General features: G+C 39.3%; 1 non-coding gene across 1 annotated transcript; it reads left to right on the top strand.

The window, feature by feature from the left end:
- Window positions 1-5,352: 5,352 nt before the first annotated feature.
- Window positions 5,353-5,456, top strand: LOC112700180 (small nucleolar RNA R71). Its single transcript, XR_003153095.1, has one exon. It is a non-coding gene; the product is annotated as a small nucleolar RNA R71 (small nucleolar RNA).
- The last annotated feature ends 343 nt before the right edge of the window (window positions 5,457-5,799 follow it).

Here is a 5,799-nt window from a genome sequence, read left to right as displayed (position 1 = left end):
AGGTTTAGTGTGAAAGCAGTAATAGAAAATAATTAAGGTTTCAGAAATATTTACTTTTTTGGATTAAAAGTTCTTACCAACTATTTTAACAACGCATGATTCATTCCATGGCAAATATAAATGTCTAAATCCTAATCTCTTAATGATTTAGCCTCCTCTAACCTTCGTTAACCGCCACTCTCGTGGTCACTCAATTCAAATTAGAGGGAGAAGTTCAAAAACTAGTTATAGCCACAAACCCTATTTACCTAAAACTAACAGGACTGTGTGTCACATATCCCAATTAGATCATGTAATTAGAAATTTAGGAGGAATGTTTTTAAATTGTAATTCAAGCGAGTTAACTCTCTCGAGAATCACAAGAACTCATGTAGAAAAGAGTCATACTCTCGTTCCACCCAGTTCATAAGATTAAGAACGAAAACAATCCTTAGAATTGAATCAAAACATTAATTAAAATAGAAGAATAATAGTTCTAATCCATAGAAATAAACAGAGCTCCTAACCTTAACCAAGAGATTTAGTTGCTCATAACTGGTGGACAAAATTGTAATCATCAACAATGGCTCCAATAATTTGGTAGCTCTCACACGTGAATTACACTTAGTCACAACTCCGCACAACTAACCAGCAAGTGCACTGGGTCTTCCAAGTAATACCTTACGTGAGTAAAGGCCGATCCCACGGAGATTGTTGGTATGAAGCAATCTATGGTCATCTTATAGATCTCAGTCAGGCGGATTCAAATGTGATTGGATTAGATAATTAAAAGATAAATAAAATAAACAGGAAATAAAGATAAAGTTACTCATGTAATCCAATGGTGGGAATTTCAGATAGGTGCATGGAGGTGCTGTGTTCCTTCTGAATCTCTACTTTCTTATTACATTCATCCAATCCTTCTTACTCCTTTCCATGGCAAGCTGTATGTAGGGCATTACCGTTGTCAATGGCTACATCCCATCCTCTCAGTAAAAATGGTCCAAATGCTCTGTCACAGCACGGCTAATCATCTGTCGGTTTTCAATCAGGTTGGAGTAGAATCCAGTGATTCTTTTGCGTCTGTCACTAACGCCCAGCCTTCAGGAGTTTGAAGCTCGTCACAGTCATTCAATCCCGGAATCCTACTCGGAATACCACAGACAAGGATAGACTTTCCGGATTCCCATGAATGCCACCATCAATTCTAGCTTATACCACGAAGATTCTGATAAATTGAATTGGATAGAAAATAATAGTAAGTGCATTAAAAATTGAGGTACAGCAGAGCTCCACACCCTTAATCTATGGTGTGTAGAAACTCCACCGTCGAAAATACATAAGTGAAAGGTCCAGGCATGGCCGAATGGCCAGCCCCCATGATCTGAGAACTAAACGTCCCAAGATGCATAAATCCACTTCCGGGGCCCACTTGGTGTACGTTTGGGCTGAACTTGATCTATCCACGATCTGAGGCTTCTTTTGAAGTTGAACACCAAGTTGTAACGTGTTTTGGACGTTCAACTCCGGTTCGTGACGTGTTTCCGGCGTTGACTCTAGAATGCAGCATGGAATTGGCGTTGAGCGTCAGTTTACGTCGTCAAATCTCGAACAAAGTATGGACCATTATATATTGCTGAAAAGCTCTGGATGTCTAATTTCCAACACCATTAATAGCGTGCCATTTGGAGTTCTGTAGCTCCAGAAAATCCATTTCGAGTGCAAGGAGGTCAGATTCCAATAGCATCAGCAGTCCCTTGTCAGCCTCCTATCAGAGTTTTGCTCAGGTCCCTCAATTTCAGCCAGAAAATGTCTGAAATCACAGAAAAACACACAAACTCATAGTAAAGTCCAGAAATGCGAATTTAAAATAAAAACTAATGAAAACATCCCTAAAAGTAGCTTGAAATTACTAAAAGCTACCTAAAAATAATGCCAAAAAGCGTATAAATTATCCGCTCATCACAACACCAAATTTAAATTGTTGCTTGTCCCCAAGCAACTGAAAATAAAATAGGATAAAAAGAAGAGAATATACTATAAATTCCAAAATATCAATGAATATTAATTCTAATTAGATGAGCGGGACTTGTAGCTTTTTGCTTCTGAACAGTTTTGGCATCTCACTTTTTCCTTTGAAGTTTAGAATGATTAGCTTCTCTAGGAACTTAGAATTCCGGATAGTGTTAATTGATTCTCCTAGTTAAGTATATTGATTCTTGAACACAGCTACTTATGAGTCTTGGCCGTGGCCCTAAGCATTTTGTTTTCCAGTATTACCACCGGATACATAAATGCCACAGACACATGACTGGATGAACCTTTTCAGATTGTGACTCAGCTTTGCTAGAGTCCCTAGTTAGAGGTGTCCAGTGCTCTTAAGCACACTCTTTTTTTGCTTTGGATCACGACTTTAACCACTCAGTCTCAAGCTTTTCACTTGGACCTTCATGACACAAGCACATGGTTAGGGACATCTTGATTTAGCCGCTTAGGCCTGGATTTTATTTTCTTGGGCCCTCCTATCCATTGATGCTTAAAGCCTTGGATCCTTTTTACCCTTGCCTTTTGGTTTTAAGGGCTCTTGGCTTTTTCTGCTTGCTTTTTCTTTTTCTTATATATATATATTTTTTCGCCACTTTTTTTTCGCAAGCTTTTGCTATTCACTGCTTTTTCTTGCTTCAAGAATCAATTTTATGATTTTTCAGATCATCAATATCATTTCTCTTTGTTCATCATTCTTTCAAGAGCCAACAATTTTAACATTCATAAACAACAAGATCAAAATTATGCACTGTTCAAGCATTCATTCAAAAAACAAAAAGTATTGTCACCACATCAATATAATTAAATTAAATTCAAGGATAATTTTGAAACTCATGTACTTCTTGTTCTTTTGAATTAAAACATTTTTCATTTAAGAGAGGTGAAGGATTAATGGAATTATTCATAACTTTAAGACATAGTTACTAACTACTAATGATCATGAAGTAGAGACACAAAAGATAAATAAACATGAAGCATAAAATCGAAAAACAGAGAAATAAGAACAAGGAATTAGTCCACCTTAGTGAGGGTGGCGCTTTCTTGAAGAACCAATGGTGCTCTTTGAGCTCCTCTATGTCTCTTCCTTGCTTCTGTTGCATGATCCCTAGTAATTTTGGTGCTCCTATCCTTAGTTGCTCCTAATAATTGTATGGAGGACAATTTATCCCCTGAGGTATCTCAGGGATCTCTTGATTTGCAGTCAAATGTTCTACCACTGAGCTATAAACCCTTTAGATGAGTCTTTCCATCTCCCATGACTCAGAGGTGGAAGCTTTTGTCTTCCCTTTTCTCTCTTTTTTTTTTGAGGATTTTCTGGCCTTAGGTTCCATCAATGGTTATGGAAAAACAAAAAGCTATGCTTTTACCACACCAAACTTAGAAAATTGCTCGTCCTCGAGCAAGAGAAGAAAGAATAGAAAAAGAAGAAGATATGGAGGAGATGGAAGGAGGTGTGGATTCGGCTATATGGGTGGGATTGGGTGGGAAGGAGATTTTGAAATTTGAAGGTAGGTGGGGTGTATGGTGAATGAAAAATAGAAGGGATGACCATGAATGGAGAGAGAGAGGGTGAGGTAGGTGGAGATCCTGTGAGGTCCACAGATCCTGAGGTGATCCTGTGGGATCCACAGATCCTGAGGTGTCAAGGATTTACATCCCTGCACCAATTAGGCATGTAGAATGCTTTTGCATACAATTCTGGCGTTTAAACGCCGGATTGATGCTTGTTTTGGGCGTTGAACGCCCAGCTGCAGCATGTTTCTGGCGTTGAACGCCAGCTTTCCTCAGTGTGCAATCCTGGCATTTAAACGCCAGATTGCTGCATGTTTTTGGCATTTAACGCCAGATCCATGCTCTGTTCTGGTGTTGAACACCAGCCAGATGCTCCTTACTGGCGTTTAAACGCCAGTGAGCTCCTCCTCCAGGGTGTGATTTTTCTTCTGCTGTTTTTTATTCTATTTTTAATTTTTTGTATTTTTTTTCATGACTCCACATGATCATGAACCTAATAAAACACAAAATAACAATAAAATAAAATTAAATAAATAAAAATTGGGTTGCCTCCCAATAAGCGCTCTTTTAATGTCACTAGCTTGATAGTGGGCTCTCATGGAGCCTCACAGATGTTCAGAGCATGATGAGGGCCTCCCAACACCAAACTTAGAGTTTGAATGTAGGGGCTTCTCAACACCAAACTTAGAGTTTGGTTGTGGCCTCCCAACACCAAACTTAGAGTTTGACTGTGGGGGCTCTGTTTGACTCTGCATTGAGAGAAGCTGTTCATGCTTCCTCTCATTACCAAATAACTTGGCATTCAGCTTCATGATGGCTCTTAGATATTGAGCAACTTGCTCTCCAGTCACATCTTCATCCTCTTCAGAGGAAGAATAGTTTTCAGAGCTCATGAATGGCAGAAGGAGATTTAATGGAATCTCTATGGTCTCTATATGAGCCTCAGATTCCTTTAGGTCCTCAATAGGGGACTCCTTCTTGCTTGAGAGACATCCCAAGAGGTCTTCCTCACTAGGATTTTTGTCCTTCTCCTCCCTTGTGCATTCGGCCATATTGATTACATCAATGGCCTTGCACTCTCCTTTTGGATTCTTTTCTGTATTGCTTGGGAGAATACTGGGAGGAGTTTCAATGACTTTCTTACTCAGCTGGCCCACTTGTGCCTCCAAATTTCTAATGGAGGATCTTGTCTCACTCATGAAACTTAAAGTGGCCTTCGACAGATCAGAGACTAAATTTGCTAAATTAGAGGGGCTCTGCTCAGAATTCTCTGTCTGTTGCTGAGAAGATGATGGATAAGGCTTGATATTACTGAGCCTATTTTTTCCACCATTAGTAAAGCCTTGTTGAGGCTTTTGTTGATCCTTCCATGAGAAATTTGGATGATTTCTCCATGATGAATTATAGGTGTTTCCATAAGGTTCACCCATGAAATTTACCTCTGCTATTGCAGGGTTCTCAGGATCATAAGCTTCTTCAGAAGCTGCCTCTTTAGTACTGTTGGATGCATTTTGCCATCCATTCAGACTTTGAGAGATCATGTTGACTTGCTGAGTCAACACTTTGTTCTGAGCCAATATGGCATTCAAAGTATCAATTTCAAGAACTCCCTTCCTCTGAGGCGTCCCACTATTCACGGAATTTCTCTCAAAAGTGTACATGAATTGGTTATTTGCAACCATGTCAATAAGTTCTTGAGCTTCTGCAGGTGTTTTCTTTAGGTGAATGGATCCACCTGTAGAATGGTCCAGTGACATCTTGGAAAACTCAGATAGACCATAATAGAATATATCTAATATGGTCCATTCTGAAAACATGTCAGAAGGACACTTTTTGGTCATCTGCTTGTATCTTTCCCAAGCTTCATAGAGGGATTCACCATCTTTTTGCTTGAAGATCTGAACATCCACTCTAAGCTTTCTCAGCTTTTGAGGAGGAAAGAATTTATCCAAGAAGGCCGTGACCAGCTTATCCCAGGAGTCCAGGCTATCTTTAGGTTGTGAGTCCAACCATGTTCTAGCTCTGTCTCTTACAGCAAAAAGGAAAAGCATGAGTCTGTAGACTTCAGGATCTACTCCATTCGTCTTAACAGTCTCACAAATCTGCAAGAACTCAGTTAAAAACTGGTAAAGATCTTCAGATGGAAGTCCATGAAACTTGCAGTTCTGTTGCATTAAAGCAACTAATTGAGGTTTCGGCTCAAAATTGTTAGCCCCAATTGCATGAATTGAGATGCTTCTTCCATCAAATTTGGATGTTGGT

Source organism: Arachis hypogaea, chromosome 6 (genome assembly GCF_003086295.3).
Source record: "Arachis hypogaea cultivar Tifrunner chromosome 6, arahy.Tifrunner.gnm2.J5K5, whole genome shotgun sequence".
NCBI lineage: Eukaryota > Viridiplantae > Streptophyta > Magnoliopsida > Fabales > Fabaceae > Arachis > Arachis hypogaea.
Note: the sequence above shows the minus strand (reverse complement) of the source record. Positions and strands in the feature narration are given on the sequence as shown.